The sequence below is a fragment of the Mytilus californianus genome, unplaced genomic scaffold, assembly GCF_021869535.1.
Source record: "Mytilus californianus isolate M0D057914Y unplaced genomic scaffold, xbMytCali1.0.p SCAF_11, whole genome shotgun sequence".
Taxonomy (NCBI): domain Eukaryota; kingdom Metazoa; phylum Mollusca; class Bivalvia; order Mytilida; family Mytilidae; genus Mytilus; species Mytilus californianus.
The window spans coordinates 52,644,596-52,664,524 of NW_026262593.1; the positions used below are offsets into that span (position 1 = coordinate 52,644,596).

Below are 19,929 nucleotides of genomic sequence, written 5' to 3' on the forward strand. Positions count from 1 at the left end.
ATCGCCCCTTTCATTTAAGTAGTTTGCTACAACTGTGGAAAGTTTCATCAATATCTGAGGGTCTGGATGGGGGTCGTTCATTTCTTTATTCTTTTATAGAATAAAGATGAGAATGGAAACGGGGAAGGTGTCCAAGAGACTGTTTTTCTCTATACTTTATCTATTTTGTCCATTATTCTCTATACTTTATCTATTTTGCCCATTAGTCTCTATTCTTTGTCTATTTTGTCCATTAGTCTCTATACTTTATCTATTTTGCCCATTAGTCTCTATTCTTTATCTATTTTGTCCATTATTCTCTATACTTTATCTATTTTGCCCATTAGTCTCTATTCTTTATCTATTTTGTCCATTATTCTCTATACTTTATCTATTTTGTCCATTAGTCTCCATACTTTATCTATTTTGCCCATTAGTCTCTATTCTTTATCTATTTTGTCCATATGATTAGTCTCCATACTTTATCTATTTTGCCCATTAGTCTCTATTCTTTATCTATTTTGTCCATTATTCCCTATACTTTATCTATTTTGTCCATTATTCTCTATTCTTTATCTATTTTGTCCATTATTCTCTATACTTTATCTATTTTGCCCATTAGTCTCTATTCTTTATATTTTAGCACCTCATTATTCTCTAATCTTTATTGTTGTTTGCGTATTTAAATTTTTTTCTCTTATCTTAATTTTTTTGCCCTTTATTCTGCACACTTTGTCCATCATTCTCAATTTTGTAAACCCTATCCACCGCTCATATCTGTTTATTTGTTCAGCAGGGTAATACACTTTCAAGGCACACGCATAGACGAACGAACAGGGCGATTCATATATGCACGCCATAATAACCTTGTTTGCTGGTGGTATATAAACAGAAATGCATATAGCAGACACAATTTTAGCAAGTGTGTCAATTTGGTACAAAAGCACAGCAAAATAATCAGAATAAGTAATTTTTTTACAATAGTTAAATTGGTTCCTCAAATCAAGGCTCATTACTCAAATGCTACTCATTTCATGTATTGTGATAAGATTTTGCTATCACTGTAGATTATAATTTAATTTCTAATTTGAAAAGAAGATGTTGGGTATAAGAAATAAGACGGAAAGCCAACGACACAAAATCACATCTAAAGGTCTAATGTTCAACAATATACATATATATTTTCACATCATGTAAAGCTTTAAATCTCCCAGAGTTTAGAAAACATATGTAATTAAATATAACAGGAAGTATATAAATTTGCAATCAACATCATATTCATCAAAAACGACGAGAAAAAAAAACTTATGGAATAATTTTGAGTACTTTGCTAATTTACTTAGCGGCCATATTGCCTTATCATGATGACAGCCATTTTAGAAGAATTATACATGCCCCTAAAATAAATATGCATATTCATGAGTCGCATCATCAATTTGTCCGCATATACAATGTAGGCGAATTGTACATTTGTTTTTCCCTCTGTTCGTGTACCAAGTCAGGAGCCTGTAGTTCAGTGGTTGTCGTTGGTTAATGTCTGTCATATTGGTTTTTCGTTAATTGTTTTGTTATGAATTAGGCCGTTAGTTTTCTCAATTGAATTGTTTCATATTTTTCATGTAGGGGCTTTTTAAAGCCGACTATACGGTATAGGTTTTTTCTCATTGTTGAAGGCCGTACGGTCGCCTATAATTGCTTTCATCCATTTTATTTGAACTTTGGTGGATAGTTGTCTCATTGACAATCATACCTCATCTCCTTATTTTCATCTTGACAACTTTGAAAACTTTCAGACTTTACAATTTTAAATTCGGAGGCGGAACCGTAGTATAATTGCTATATAAAATAACGAAAAAATTTTATCTTGCCTTTTTTCTCGGGTTTTCGACCAAATTCTTTTAAAAACATGATTTTACCTTAGAATTACATAGCATATTTGTACACATCCGCCAAAAGAAAGTTTTAAAAGACACATTAGTTTTAGATCCAAGACGGAAAATGTCTTGATTATCCGCAAATTTTATATAATATATATTTTTCAATCTATAACTAAGTGAAGTAATCCAAATAAAAAGGCTGACGTCACGTTGTGCAAATCCAAGGAATAAAGTATCTAAGATTTTGACATTTGACAAGAAACAAATAATAAACAAAAAAACAGGAAAGGCCAAAAAATAAAAAATAAAACACTCAAGAGGACCGAGGCAACTGAACAATGCATTTTGATAATCTTGCTTATCTTATATACGGGGGCGTTACATACGACGCCCGTGAAGGTAGCCTGTTCTCTGCACGTTAAAAAACCCTTTCAACAACTCTTTGATGAGTCAGTAGGTGGTCTGTTTTCTGTGTACTGTTAATCGTCTGTTAATCTTTCGTTTTTCTTTTTGTCTGTGTTCCTTCGTTTATGGTTTGATGGTTTGTAATTCCTGCCTTGTTATCTTCTAATGTTGGATAAAATTTTCGCCTATACGAACCGAAATCTGTATCGGAATTGTACATTTTTGACTGGGCTATACACAAGGTTATATGTGTTACCTGTCGCCTGGCGGAAAATGAGTACCGGAAGGTAGTAAAATAAATTTACGGTTTTCAATTTATCACATAGACTATATGGATTGGTGTTCTAGAATTAAAAAGAGCTTAGACAAAATGTCCATAAAAAGGGCTAGGGTAGATAGGGAGACGGGAAGCAGAACTATATGTTAAGCCTTGTTCAAGTTGAAATATAATTTTAATCTATAACTAGTAGTACAGAAATCTACTTGATTTAGCCTGTGTAGAATAAAGTTGGATTACCTTGACATTAATCTTTTTCGTATAAGTTTAATTTACTCTGACAGAATAAAATTTGGTATTTGAAATATTATAAAGTAGTCGTTGTTTAATATTTCATTCGTGCTATCAAGTAATTTCAAGGTTTTAAAATTACTTAAAATCATTGCTCTATATATTGGTAATTACATCACAAAATTGATTTGTTCAATTTCTATTGACATTTGTTTTGCAATGCAATTTACCTTTACATGGAAAAACGATTGCGTCAATGTAAGAACTTGTTAAAATGATACGTGGAATACATTGTGACGACGCAAAGCATTTCCACAGACTAGTATCAAAATAATAGGAGTCTTGGGGTTAATGCACATGGAAAAGCGATTGCAATTGTCAATGTGAGAACTTGTTAAAATTATGCGCGGAATACATTGTGACGACGCAAAGCATTTTCATAGACTGGTATTAAAATAGTAGGAGGCATGGGGTTAATGCACATGGAAAAGCGATTGCAATTGTCAATGTACGAACTTGTTAAAATGATACGTGGAATACATTGTGACAACGCAAAGCATTTTCACAGACTGGTATTAAAATAATAGGCGTGGGGTTAATGTCCATGCTACAATGGGTTATTCAGAATAGAGAATTATGGAGGTTAGAGAAATACGGGCAAGGAAATAAAGAAGAAATATTTCACCCGTTTCTTAGACTCGTGCAAAAACAGCTGAAATAAAGAGACACTAAACACATATTGCCTAGTATGTATATGTAGCTATTTATTCCGCTTTCTACGATCAATCATTATTAGGTTAGGTATACTACCCTCCTTTCGGAGTAGTGTAGTCCTACAGACAGATAGATTGGTTGTCCGTCTGACTAGTCTACTATCAAAGGAGGGTAGACGACCTTACTCAATAATGACTTCACGGTTCAGCTAGCAAGCAAGCTAACCAAAGCTATTACCTTTACCTACACACTCAAGGCATTTTGCTGTAACTGACGACAGAGAACATGTGTATTTATTGTGTTTGCTCTCTGGTGATTATCTAGACGTGTTATGCGTGTCTGTATTATATTCGAATCGCATGCACTTGTAACGCCATAATTGTTTGCCCCCATTTAGCATAAAAGTTTAGTTTGAGTGATAAAACTATTGTCAAAATTGAAATATATTCTGTAGAATTCAGTTCTGTTACATCATAATATTTAATTTAATTTAATTTCATCTGATTTGTATTTACAGTGAATACATTATAGTACGGTTGGATCATCAGATAGAAGATCTGGAAAACATATTGCGTAAGTAGTTTTTCTTGTCATCATGGTCATGGTAAGTTTTTGAAGATATGTACAGTAAAACCCAAATTGTCAACAACAAAAAATAACTAGTACTGTCTTTTAACAACTGCAGTTTGCGTTCTAATCGGGTTAAATAAATAAATGACCTTACACATGTAATTATTTTATGCCTTGAATATAAAAAATATTGGGATTAAACACCCAAAATTAATTAAGTAAATAAATCACATTATAAATTGATTAATTTTGTCATCAATGAGATGAAATTGAATAAAATATTGTGATGTTTTAGAGCTGAATCCTATAGAAATACATCTCAATTTTGACAATCATTTCATCACTTAATCTAACCTTACTTAAAGCTTCAATGTAAAATAGGGGCAACAATAATATCATTACAAATGCTTGCAATTTTGAAATGAAAATGCTCAGTCGTTACTTGTATAAAATATGCATAAGCCCCACATACACTTGTTTCTATCCATGGGAAGGTCGACTATCATAAGGTGGCTAACGAATGTCACGACGCTTTTTGTTACCTTTAACTTAATGCAAAAAATCCTTACCTTATATGAATCGATTCATTGAATATTTTCCTCTTTAACACTAAACAAATTTTATATCCCCCTCAGCGTTCCTCTTTATGGTACTAACCTTACTATCATTGACAAACATTCGTTAGCCACCTTTTTCTATTACATATGGATAGTCGACCTTCCCATGGATAGAAACAAGTGCCTGTGATAAGCCCTCAATTATAGAATTCATTCATACATTTTTGTATTATTCAAAATTATCAGTCAATATGTGTTTTACAAGGATCACAAGTCCCGCATCTTTCATCTGATACCTTAATTACTAAAATATGTTCTACATAGTTTTATATTTAAATCTATGCGTAGGAACTATTTTGTTTAAAATATATGTACTACTTTCAAGTATGTTCTTTTTTTACCTTACAAAGCTATGAAAATCTTTTTTGCAAAGAATTTCGCTCAAGCCGGTGCTACGGCCGTCTTAAACTTGCAGTGAGGTGAGAATTATTTTGCTCCGTGTTGAAGGCCTCACTGTGACTTTGAGACGAAGAACATGCACAGCATGTACCGATTTTGTGTCATGGATGGATACCCCATATCATCATGTTCCGTATTAACCCGAATAATTCAGTCCCACCCCGTGATCGACTCTCCCACTCGCGATGTAGCCATCGTAGAGCAGTGGAATATAACGACTGAATTATTCGGGTTAGTTCCGTATTTTGTCGCGCAAAATCAACCGATTTTCTCCTTATCGTTCAAAATATAATCTTGAACTGTGTACAAATGAGTCAACTAAGTAAGATTTTTGTAAGAGGGATAAAACCTTTTGAAAATATGTTCTGATATAGAAATAGATGCCGTCAATTAATCGATCCTGAGGATTTTTTTAAAAATTTTAATTGACTAGTGATTGTTAAACGCCATAACATATACATGTAGCGAATGCAAGATTCTTATCAAATTACGAATGCAAATATGACTAGATAATACTCAAAAGTAGTTTGTTAAAATACTTGAGAACAACACAAATAAAATGTGAAGTCTGAAGTATAGTTTGATTTTAAAATTTCAAAAGAATATAAAACTTAAAAAATACAGACATTTCCAGTCTGACGCCATCGGGGACCAACGAATCGAGTTTGTTTTTAATAGTATAATTGTATAGACATTCACGTAAGACAGAATGGGAATATTTTTTTCAATCAAACCACAAAAAGCTGATATAGGAGAAGCGTGTACTAATAAAAGAAAATTTAGAACTGACCTTTATACACAAATATTATGTTGTCAATGAAAGAAATGCCAACTTCTCGATTACCATAGTCATATACTTTGTGAACTTGCTTATTAACGTTATGTGAAATGCCTCATATTCCAAAAAAAAAATTTAAAAAAAAACATCAGCAAATGCAGTAATGAGATTCCAAATCTTAAATATACCATTTTAATACTCGTTAAAACCCAAAAAAAGTTTATGTCATATAAATACTGTGATTATTTATACGAGGCTGTCTGTACGTAAAAGCGTTTTAAAACAGCATACTGCCTAGAAGTGTTTGTTAAGTTTTGCAAAATGTATAAAATTAATACGAAGTCACTTTATATAGATATAAGAAGATGTGGTATGAGTGCCAATGAGACAACTCTCCATCCAAGTCAAAATTTAAAAAAGTAAACCATTATAGGTCAAAGTACGGTCTTCAACACGGAGCCTTGGCTCACACCGAACAGTAAGCTATAAAGGGCCCCAAAAATTACTAGTGTAAAACCATTCAAACGGGAAAACCAACGGTCTAATCTATATAAAAACGAGAAACGAGAAACACTTATGAACCACATCAACAAACGACAACTACTGAACATAAGATTCCTGACTTAGGACAGGTGCAAACAAATGCAGCGGGTTTTAACGTTTTGATGGTACCAAACCTTCACCCTTTTTCTGAAACAATAGTGTAACATCACAACATAGAAAGACACACAATAAAAAATCAACTGAAATAGCTTAACTCAATCAAAGGACATATTAACACCAGTTATAACTTATTTCAGGCATTAAATATCATGCCATGTTCGAACACGTGGTGCGTTAACTAGATGCACACGTGTGAATTGTGAATATGCAATGTTCCTTGCGCGTACACGATATCATAGATAAATCATTACAACTCGGTTGTTTGGCGCGCCGTAAAAAATAGTTCAAACCAACGCATTATAAAGCAAGGAGTTGCAAGCAACATAAAATGTATTTGAATTTTTTATATCTAGGGTATGCTATCCCTTAAAAATTGTCCAGGTTTGTTTGCACTCAAGGTAAATTTTGTGGTGTAAACACAGCCTTTTAACCAAAGGATGCACACGATCCTTAAACTTGCAGTTGGAGTTTACAGTTTTAAGAAAGGTTTTATTAATAGAAACATCTTGCAAGCAATGGTAAAAACTGTTTAAAAACGGTTTCTCGTACCGTTATTGCATTTTAATAAGGTTCATCGTACCAAAGGACACGTGAAAACTGACCGAGTTTCTTGGTTGGTAGAGGTTCCACGTGAAAGCGAACTAGATTGAACAGCTGTCAAAAAGGTATTTGTCGTTTTCTTTGCTATCTCATCGACGTGTACTCATGCGGGTGTGGATGATGGTTTACAGAATGGAGAATAATGGGCAAAAACTATAAAGAATAGAGAAAAATGGACAAAACAATAAAGAATCTTCACTCATACATGTTCTTGTGTTCATACTAACTAAAATAATTCGTTCAATTCTACTTTTTTAACTAGTGACGAATAGCATAACCACAAGGGTAAAGCACTGATCTTAAGGTGGTTCATTGGTTTATATTTCCTCAGATAGAATGTTCTTATACTTTGCCAAAATGTAGATCTTACAATGCTTTTTTCAAAAATATAATAAAAGTATGGGTCACCGTGCTATATTTTAAGCTACAAGTGGTCAATTTTGAATAGTTTATTCATGAAAAAAAACACTTTTTTTTGTGAATTACAAAAAATCTATGAGATAGAATTTTAAAATAAAATATGAGAAGATATGTTTTATAATACATTTAATATGCATTAAGAAAATAAAAAGAAAAGATGGTGTCACCCATCTTGTTTTCTTGTTTCAAATAAAAAATGAAAACTTCTGTAACATTCCTTTATAGAATATTTCTTAGAGTTATCTCCCCTTAAATGGGTAAGTTGAAAAAACGATTCTACAAAAACGAATATTTGGTATTAGTTAAAACAGTGTAAATAATGCAATACATAACTTATTTTTCTTTATTCAAATAAACAGTTTTGTACATTACTTGCCAATCTGTTTTAAAATTTGCAGATTAAAGCTTAGAACAAGACCGATTGTATACTGATATTTTACAATCCAAGATGGAAGTATACAGTTAATCGACCTCAAATCGTATAATAAAGCTTCAACGGTATTCATAAACGACTTTTGAGACGAACGAACATATAGAATTCTTTTTAACAAATTTTAAACTAGTTTACCTCTTTCTTACTTAAGCCAGAGTTCCTGACACTTAAAATATAATTGCATATTCATTGATTCATTATTTGATTTATGATTGAAATAAGTTGATTCGTTTTTTTTTTTCTTGTTTTTTTTTTTTGTTTTTTTTTTAATTCTGTTCCACGTATATGATTTTTAGATGTTCCAATTAGGCGCTAACTCTATGAAACCATTGTCAAAGATCTACATTATAGAGGGTCTGGGTGGGGGCTCCTTCAATTCTCTTTTTTTTTTTTAATTTTCAGACCATTTTTTCTCTATTCTTTACTTATTTTACCCATTATTCTCTGTATAATTAAGCTTCCCCTTTATTTCTATTCTTTATTTTGTTTGCCCTTTATTCTATTTTTCTGTAACGCTCATTCAGACCTTCATAATAGTAACTGACTGAATTGATTCGTTCAGTTCTACCTTTGGAACTAATGACGAAATGAATTACAAGGAAGATAAAACAATGATATGTTATAAAATAATGAACTTCCAACGGTATTTTTAATCGGGGTGCAATTAGCGTTTTGCTAGTTTTGTCGCTTCTGGAGGAACATTAGATATTTTTCGTGTAGGAAAACGTAATTAATATTTAATGGTATTTTCAAACGTGCTGTAAATAAGCGTTCTTGCTAGTTTTGTAGCTTCTGGGAGTACATTTGATAGTTTTCGTGTTGGAAAAATCTGAAGAAAGTGAATTAGCAGAATATATGGTATACTGTATGATAAAGAGATATCGATTGCTTCCCGGGAGCCAGTTTTCTGTAAATTGAAGTTTCATTAAAAGGATGACAAATATAACACAGCGAGAAATCTCAATTGTTCAAATTATCAGTCTTAAGAGTCGCTCGATATGTTTTTAACATCGCAGTAATTCTGTCGTTAGAAGGGATATTTTGTCAATGACGTTCAATGGAAGCGGTTGATTAATATAAAAACAATTTTCTGTGATGTTTAATTCAGAATGGTGTTTTCATTCACGTCAAGGTATGTTAAATCTGATTTTCTATACTTATAATGTAACCAACGAATTTGCAGCTGTCATGTTCAATTAAAACACCATCTTCACAATTTATTTTCATAGAAGTTCATTGTAATAGATTAGTTGCTTGGGAAAAATACGGCATGCTAAAAGGGCCATAAATGACAAAACAAAAATAAAAAGATTGAGCAAAGTTTAATAGTTCAAAATGTAAACGATAATAATGCTAATGATAAAATTAAGATAATACAATTAACGAAAAGAAATAAAATGTTAATGATTATTTAAAGATTGATCATTAATAGTGAAAATTATATAAAAAAAAAATAATGATAATATTGTTTTGGTAGAATTAGTAAAATAAAGATTTAAACTTACTCATTGTGGTAATCGTTTGATCTTTATTGTTTTTGTGCTCTCTCAAGCGTTTTATTCATTCAATTTAGCAAGCAGACTTCAAATGTCTCGTTATATAATGATAGTTACTATAGAAACACTGGTCGTGAACATTGAAATTTGCAACAACGAATACAGAATAATGGCAATAAATAAATTTTTTTTAAAAAGTGTGCAAAAAAGGAGAGTACAGACTAATGGGATACTAAAATGAAAAATAAAAAATAAAGACTAATTGGGTGTTGAAATATAAATACTGAACAATATAGTTTAACCCCCCATCCCCCCAAAAAATAAATAAAAAAAATCATTAAACAGTCCAGGACCCTCCTGATTTTGAGGTATGCAGTGACAAGTATTACAGTTTGATATATAGATGTAAAATTTGTAAACGTTTACTTACCGTGTTATATCATTTGAATTTCAATGACTTATAAATTCATTTTTCATAAATCTGCTATTTCATGTTTCTAGCTTTGGGGACTCAGTTATGAATCCAAAGTGTCAAGTGGTTTTTCAGTGATGCCATGAAAGTTTATCCTTAAATGTCTGTCCAGGTCTCACCGATATTTACCAAACATCTCCTTCATTCAATACTAGTACATGTTTTTTTTTTGGTCATATGCTTAATATCCTTAATGAAAGTAGTTAGTAAATGAAATTAATTAGAACAATATACGACACGGCTGCTGGTGCACTGTTAGTCCCCAAGGGTTTCGTCAGATCAGTTGTCAATGCTTCGGTACTGACATGATTTATAATAATGGATTTACGAGTTTTTAACATCAGTAAATTACTGTTTCAGTTTATTTATTCAACAAGCATTTCATTTATCTTAATTCATATTATGTTGAATGTTGACAAATCGTAACGTTGTGTGAACTAAATGACTTATCAATACTTAATTTTCGTTTGTTTTTATTGTTATTAACAAGTTATACTAATGAAGGAAACGACAGGGATATTCAATTATAATATTAGCAATAAACATATTTGTGTTTGCAGGTAAGGTAATTAGAGTTTTTTTTCTCCCGTAAACACAATTTTCTTTTATTTTTCCGTAAATACATTTTTTTTTTTCGTTTTTCCGTAAACACAATGTTCTGCTTTTTTTTCATAAACACATTTTTCTTCTTTTCCGTAAACACAATTTTCATCTTTATTTCCGTAACCTAAGTTTGCTCTGAGTTTATTCTCAAATTATTTTCAAATATATCACAAGACAGAAAAATGAAGGAAATGAAAGTGTTATTTTTTTATAAGAGAAAGCTAAAGGATAAGTTCAATATCCAATAGACTATTTTCATATTACCGACTTTAATTTGGTGCATCCGAAGCGTATTTTCATGATTGCCTTTACATGACCAAAACGGGCCTTAAAAGACATTATATATATATATATATATATATAGACATTATATAGTCTAAAACATCGAAGGTCAACTTTGCCTGGGTTATTTGGAACCTCAGTTTCTTAAGGATCACTAATGTATCAACGGAAAATTTAAGAACGGTTGCTATGTTATAAATCATGACAGTAGCAAAGTACCAACTTCTGGACTTATGATACCCTTGGGGACATGCAGTCTACCAGCAGCGGTATCTACTGAGTGCTAGGAAATAAAAAAATAACTTTTAAAATTTGGTGCGTCCGAAGCGCTTTTCTGGATTTACCTTCACCAGGAACGTGACCTATGAATTTATTTAAGAATTGAATGCTTCTTTTTGTAAATTTATTGGGGTGTAAAAGCGTTGACCGAAGTACATTTTGTATGAAGCGCGGAAGCACTTCTAAAAATGTGCGCACGGTCACCGCTTTTACAACCCTATAAAATTACTAAAAGAAGCATTTAATACTTATAATTACATTTTTTTTCTAGGATCATGAAAACACGATTTCTATCAAGTTTTTCTTTTACCTGTGCACTTTATTGTGGAAGCTCGTGTCATCATGAATGTTACATTTCATTTTGAAATGAAGGTTAATTTCAGAATGACGCGAGATGGCTGTTAGCCTATCAAAATAACGTATTATAATGAAACATACATGTAATGTAATTATTTAAGCGCTGATAATGTATTTTTAAATACCCAAGGGACTATATGACTAAAAGTAAACGTTAAAGAAACAGCCAAAAAAAATCAAAGATAAAATTTGCACGTCGGAATTGGAATCTCACTTTCTTAATAATTTATCAATGGGAAAATTTTTTAATATGTTTGTTATAAATCATGTCAAATAAGCGAAACAATATGATACGTGTGATTTCAACAGTGCATTGCAAAAGCCATTACTAGCTTCGTTTCAAATGAAGGTACAACGAGAAGCAATATCATACATGTGTTATCAACAGTGCATTAATTGCAGAGGTCCATATGGAATTAGAAGCTTCGATTAAAAAGAAGGCACGAGGAACATTATGATACGTGTGGTCTCAACTGTGCATTGAACAGGTCCATATGAAATTAGCAGCTTAAGTTAAAAGAGAGGCACAAGAATTTTTATGATACGTGTGGTTTCCATAGTGCATTGCACAGGTCCAAATAAAATTAGCAGCGTCGGATGCTCAATGAGACAGATTCGCTTATCAATATTGTCAGCATTTCAAGAAACTTTCTTGTCTTAAATTTATTTTGGTTTACATAATGTTTATCTCCTAATATTTTATCCAAATTGCAGTATTATAGCCAAAAGCGTTTCCTGTCTCCGCCCTATTATTTACATTCCCTGAGTCTGTTCTTAACCTCAACCCTGTACCTAACCCTACCTCATTTTGGTCCTGGTCAATCCCCAGATAAGCAAATTAAAACACGCGACTCTTTGTTTTCATACTGATCTTAAATTCGATATAATTGCTCAAGTGTTGTTTTTTTTAATTTTTTTTGTATTACTTGTTTGTTTTGTTGTTTTTACTGCCATTGCATGCGGTCAGGAGTATCGCGCATGTCTGAGTTAAGCCATTTCAATTGATATTTTATAGTGTGTCGTTCTATGTTGTAATGTTACACTACTATCTCAGGTTAGGGTGAATGTTGGCGCCTGTTAAAACGTTTAAACGCTGCATTTGTATGCACATGTCCTTAGTCCTGTCATAAGCCAAGAGCCTAATGTTCAGTGGTTGTTGTTTGTTGGTGTGGTTCATAAGTGTTCTCGTTTCTCGTTTTTTATATAGATTAGACCGTTGGTTTTCCTGTTTGAATTGTTTTACACTAGTTATTTTTGGGGTCCTTTATAGCTTGCTGTTCGGTGTGAGCCAAGGCTCCGTGAAGAAGGCCGTACTTTGACCTATAATTGTTTACTTTTTATACATTGTGACTTGGATGGAGAGTTGTCTCATTGGCACTCATACCACATCTTCTTATCTATGACGGTTATCGAAGAAAACTATCATAAGCCATATTCCATGGAAAAGTCTCTGGAAGGTTTAATACTAGAATCTAACCTACTCTTCATTGAACTTAAAACACTAACGTCAGATAAAGGGAATAATAAATATAAATACTGATAAAGTCTGCATAATTCATACATTTATCAATCAATTTAAAAACCATTTTTTTGCCTAGCGAAAATCAAGACATTATATGTCATATATCAGTAGTTTTAGGTGATGTTTGTTCATGAAGCATGCAATTATATAAATATTTGTAAGAAAAAAAATATCAATCAAAAAGCAACATAAATTCAAAATTACTTAAATTTGATTTATTCGCCAATAAAAAAGAATACAGACACACACACTTTATTATGGGAATCATGGTAAATATCTATTCAAATATGACTTCATTGAAGAGAAAAGAAATGTTTTTGACAGGAAAATATTACGTAATGCTAACAAAATAGGAAACGTAGAAAATCCAAATAAAAGAAACTAACATTCGTGCAAATGGGTTTCAACATGAATGAGTTCACTAATTCGGAGTGACATTTTGACAAAATCCAAGCTTTACTTTAGATCTTTATGAAGATGTGATTCTTAACTAGTATGATGTATTAAAATGGAGCACTGAAGTCGTTTCAGTCAATGATTGATCAATTTGTAGTTGGCAACTTACTTTTTGACATGTGACCTCATCAACACTCAATCATAAATGACAACAGAAATGTTACGCAGAATATTATTTCGCCGAAAACGTTTTGAAAAATTACAAGATTTGTGATAATTAATCTCAATATCATGACTTCGATGTGCTTATTGCTTATTTGTTCAATTGTTCTGATTCCGGTTTTTCTATGGAACAATACACATTATCGCTATTTAGTCCAATCCGGGAAAAACAGTCATTTAGACAACTTCCTGTTTGGGTCAACAGGTTAAAATCAAAGGTCATCAGTAACGAGCTGGAGGGAAAAATTTAGAAAGCGATCAAAACACTTAACTGCGGCCAAGCTTAGCGAAAGGCCGTGCGATGTAATCAGTCAAACAAACTTAATTAGATCAACTCGCCAAGGAACGACCGTTCTCATTGGTCAATTCAAAACTTCGACCTCACATAAACTTTCAATTACCGCCGCCCAAGCACACCTGCGAAATTAGAACACGTGTACTTTTAATGATCCAAAGTTGAATTGACTGATTACGTACAGAATTGTGTACATGATTATCTCATGGTAATACTACCTTAAATAAAGTGTATCATCGCATGTAAGATGTATTGATACTATAATTTTGTGACAGTTTTAATAAAGTTTTATTTTAAGTTTTTTTGAATTTCTTATATACAAAGACTTAACGCTTTTCACGACGAAATATTGAACCCAACTGTCTCATCTCAAATAGTTTTGAATAATTATAACTCTTCGTGTTCCATCGCCAGTTTATCAAAGCCACCTCATCGACCCTAAAACTAGGCTGGCTCACTTAGACTTAACCTTTTTTGTAAAAATGAAACTACATAGAAACAGAAAAAAAAAGGAATTTCAATGACTAGTTATAGATGACAATTTACATTTACATCATATGGCATAATCTAGTAACTTTTTAAGCCAGGGAGAATAGGGTTTTAGGGATTCAACTTCGGATAGTGTTTTTATTTTAATCAGTTTACTTCCTTTTGAAAATAAATCCCGAAATTGTCAGTAAATTCTGAGTAGGTAACCATACTTTGTTTAGAGAAAAATGGATATGACAAAACTTTGACGCTGTGAAAGGAAATGTAACTCCGCCGATATATATATAATAATTGATGAATTTATTATAATTATTTTTTGCTGTTCTCAATTGAAAAACCGACACACATTTATAAATATTGTAAACATTTTCATAGCAGACCAAGTATCATGTGCTATCATACCACATCTCTATTTTTGTATTGTACATTTGTTTACCTTTAATTTTATTGTACTTCAATTCTATTAATATTGTATCTTTCTCGATAAACTTGTTCTTAGTTTTTGGAAAAACGAAATATTTTCTAGGTTTACTACCAGTATCGTTATGTTATGCAAAGCTCTAAGACTATTCTTCGGGTAGGTTCCTTTAAGTATGAAATCAAAAGACAAATGTGCATCCAAGTATTTTTTTTTTCTTCATTTTTTAGTTCTACACATCATTACAAAAGAAAAATCCTCGCCGATGATACATTTCAATCTTTTGTTCTACAAACAATAATGTTTCGACCCCACTATTTGAAAATCAGGCAACGACTCAGCATTACATTGTCGGTCACCTGTGTCATTTCACGTGCACACTAAGATTGTTGTTGTATTTAAATCTTTCGGCCAATGAAACCAGACGTTACAAGTTGTTTGTTTGTGATAGGACAGAATGTTATCAATGAATTACCAAACGCTAAACTTGACTGCAGTTCAGTGTAGGAAACTTTGATAGATTATGATCCACTTTTTCGAAACTCAAATTAAAGTAAAAAAAAAAAAATTGTTTGAAGTATTTACGATGTTTTAAACAGGTCTCATTAAAAAGTATCATGCATGGTGCAATGTTTAAACAGACTTTGAGCCCCAGATAGCTTCAACTAGATTAAAAAGTTGCGTAATTTTAGAACTTATCCGGAATGGAATAAATAGCGATTAGGTGTATTAGTACTATCAAGTACAACTGATATCCTATTATTACATTTCGAAAAAACATTGATTTGGCCTTCAAACTGTTTTGGTTGGACCGCCATTGATTAGTCATACGTAGACAAAACGCCGGTCTTGTATATCAAATTGGAAGCCTGCTATCTTTTATGTGTTTATTTCAAAATACAGCTCAGCCGCAGTAACTGTGTAACAGGAGCGAAAATACATACATATAAAAGTAAGAAGATGTGGTATGATTGTCAATGATACAACTCTCTACAACAGACCAAATGACATAGAAATTAACAAATATAGGTCACCGTACAGCCTCCAACAATGAGCAATTTATATAACATTGTAAACATATAAATATAAGACATTTGCATATGAAATTATTCTATTCCTTAATACTTTGACAGCGGGTCTTCATATACATGTATAGGATGCAGACTCGTACTCATAATTTTGACCGTATGGGTAAATCAAGTGAAGTGACCATTTTAACATTCATGACGGACAGCGGGTCTTCGTGTACATGTATAGGATGCAGACTCGTACTCATAATTATGTCCGTATGTGTAAATCAAGTATATTGGGAAATGGGCTGCAGACCTTTTTAACATTAATGACGGAAAATAACTTTGTTGCAAATTTTCTTAAAAATTGATGTTAAATTGGGATCGCCATTGATCTAAACATTAAACGTACGGTGACCTATAGTTGTAAACTTCTATGTCATTTGGTCTCTGGTGGAGAGTTGTCTCTTTGGCAATTATACCATATCTTCTTATTTTTATATTCAACATATTCACCAATGAAAACTAAAGCAAACTAATGAAAATGGTGATGTAAACTTATCTTTCTAATTAATATTGAACTACATTTCATGTACTTTTATTGAAATTAATTAAAATGTCTAGATTTATTGTATATTAAACTGATATTTAATACCTTTCAAATATTTGAATTTATATTACGTTATCATACGAAAATCATTTAACTCACTGAAAAGCAACTACTGTATTTCATCAATTTAATAATTCCCAAAAGTAAAGAACATAAATCATTTTCTCGTAGAAAAAACGAAATAACGGAAATGATTATTAACACACATACACACTGAGTTTACAACATACAAAGTTCTACATTCTTTACACCCAGTTTTTTGTAGGGTTCGTACGTGTTGCTCATTATTCAGTTTCATAGTTTTCTATGTTGTGTTTCGTATAATGTTTGTCTTTTGTTCTTTTTTCGTTTTTATTCGCCCGTTTGCGGGACGTATTATGGTATACCGTTGTCCGTCTATCTGTCCGTCCGTCGTCAACACTTCGGACAATAACTCAAAAATGCTTTTATCAATTTTAAAGAAACATTGGTGAATTGTTTATATCTATTGACGTAACCTCCCTTTCGAATTTAAAAAAAAATAGATTTTACTTTTCCGAATTATGGGATTTTATTCATAAAAGATGGGTGATTTTTCAGTTTTCTGACTATAACTCGGTGCAATATTTATTCATATATTGACATAAGTTCCCTTTCGATTTTTAAAAATGTCTGATGCCATATTTTGGAGTATTCGGACTTAATTCACCAAAAGAAGGGATGTTCCAGTTTACGGACAATAACTCAGAAACTCTTTGAGCAGTTTTCATGAAACTTTGGTGGCTTGTCTATACCTATTGAAATAAACTCCTTTTTGCTTTTTCATAAATATCTTATGTATGACATAGCAGATTTCTGGAACTTTATTCGCGGCAAAATTGTCGATAAATATCCATTTTTCACATTTTGGACAGTTATAGAATTCCATTCGTTCAAACATGGGGGCCATAAACTTAGTTAAACTTGTGGTAGCCTCAATATTACCAAATTATTCATGTTTTGTGTCAATGGGTACCACTGTGTGTGCATGTTGTTGTTTCATTTCATTTTATTTTTTTATTTTTTTAATTTTTTTTAAAAATTTTGTTTTTTGTTTTTTGGGGGGGTCTACTTGAGCAGTGATCACAGTATTTCTAGATGATGATATACATTTATTTAAAGCATAAGGACGAGCTTAAAAAGGTGACGGGCACATCATGCGCTCATGGCGCAGCCCTTCATTTTCCATGGTATTGTCAGATTATTTTCGACTTATGAATTTGAATGTCTCTTTGGTATCTTTTGCCTCCCTTTTATATATTCTACATAAAATTCTTAGAAGCTTTACACATATTATCCATTTAATCAATGTTAGTGTTCAATATAGTCTTTTGTATAAAAACAATAATGCAATTCTAAAAATATTAATATCACCTGCAACGTGTACATGGTGTACATATTGCAATGGTAAAGATTTAAAAAAAAATATATACAAAGGAACGAGTTAATTTTCAATTTTGAAAAAGAAATCAAATTGAAGCCCATGAAATAACATCATTTTAGGATATTACACACATTTCAGTTGTGTGGTAATATCGTTTCTTTAATGCACATCTCTGGTTTTTTTTATCTTCAGTAAGTGTATTTTCAAGAAAATCAATTCAAAAACTCTTTAATTGAAAAAAAACCACAAGATATCAACTTGTACAAACACTAAATCCAAATGACGACCTCTGTGAAACTCAGTTCATTTCTCTATTTCAACAGTATCTGTTTACTCGGAACTTTTCAATACAGCTTAAAGATGAATACCACAGACAAAGAATATAATTACGAAGATAATGGACTAGTTGAAGGCACATTTTGATCAAATATATTGATTTAGAACTTAAACTTTAGATCAACTATATAAATCTTCACTATTGTTTGGTCTTTTAAATTGTCTTTGCATTCGATCGTATTTGCATTCATTGAAAAGAGCTGAAGATGATAATGGTATTATATTGTAGTTCTTGTTTTTCCTATTCCGAAAACTCATTACTTTAAAAAAAACTCACTTTACCGACAAATTAAACACAAAATGAGATTTAATGCTTAGAATAATTGAAAAATAACTTTCCGCCTGTTACTCAATATTCTATCAATTCAAAGTAAATTTTGAAAAATTCATTTCATTTCATTAGTATTGGATAAAAATTAATCCTTCAAATTTCCTTATATTGGCTAAGATCTTTTATTTTAATTCTTTAATCAAATCAAAAAGTCTTGAAATTGGACTTCGTAATTAGAATTTTATGTGAATTCTACTGGCTTTGTACCGGATGAGGACATTTTAGTACAAAGATATGACACTAGCAAAATAAATCGGACGTTTTTATCGCTACAGTATAAACCATTTTAGCGCTATAATTTGTCATTATTTTAGCAAAAACTTAATTTACCAATGCCTTTTGACAAAAAATAATTCATAGCAGAATAATAAATTTAGATAATATCCAGACAGCACAAAAAAAAAAATATAAAAAAAATTAAAAAAAAAACAAGTCCAAACAAATTAACAGCAACAAAAACCAAACGAACAACACATCAACAACAACACAAAACAAACAATACAAAAAAAGCATAACATAAAACCATACCAAGAACAACAAGAAATGAACAATTTTCCTTGTTTAGTGTCCATCTCTCTCTGGAATAACCGGAAGCTTTATTTGCGCTATCAACCAACAGTTCGAAAAGACCAAAATATAAAAAGTTTGGGTTCATAAAAAGCAAAGCGCCTACATAGAACATTCAAAATCGTCTATGGATAACTGTATCTTAGTTTTGACAATGACTGAAAATATATTTACAAATTGCATCATTTATAACATATCAATACTGAAGCAATGGGCGACTGTTTTTTTAAAGACTGATCGTCCATTATTAACGGAACCGGCACTGAGAAATGTTAAATGTATGAAAAATCTAGAAAGGATCATTTCCCTCCAAATTTTCAATTGATTATATCTCAAAAACCTGTCATCATTTTCTACTTTTTAAGTTCCGTTATCTATATACTATCAAATTATAACAGTCTTTTAAAAAGCATATTATTTTGAAACAGATAAGCGAACATCCTTAAAGATACTCAGAAAAAACCAAATGAACATTAAAAAAGACAATGAAAGACAGACACCATAATGATAAAGAGAAATAAGACGAAAAGAAAAACACCAGTTTACAAAAACACAACGCTCAGACCATTCAGAATAGAACCGAGGTGCTCGGAAAGGATTAACAGCCTCTCATTAGTGGCATCCGCGCCGTCATATTCTTCAGAAAAAAAAAACTTAAATCATTGGAAATCTTTGATCAAAACGTTTCGGCAGTTACACTATGTCTTGTACAATGTACACAATGTACATAAAGTCACTATAGATACGCTCCAGGATTGATTTTTTTACGCCGGACGCGTGTTTCGTCTACAAAAGACTCATCAATGACGCTCAACTCAAAAACGGCCAAATAAGTACGAAGTTGAAGAGCGTTGAGGACCTTGAATTCCGAAAGGTATT

General features: G+C 31.7%; 1 protein-coding gene across 1 annotated transcript in view; it reads left to right on the forward strand.

The window, feature by feature from the left end:
- The window catches only part of LOC127720310 (orexin receptor type 2-like), a 58,239-nt gene that overhangs the window by 24,193 nt on the left and 14,117 nt on the right, over positions 1–19,929 (forward strand). The window contains exon 2 of the mRNA XM_052226880.1: positions 4,001–4,056. The gene's annotated coding sequence lies outside the window, so the exon portion shown is untranslated. The remainder of the gene's footprint in view (positions 1–4,000; positions 4,057–19,929) is intronic.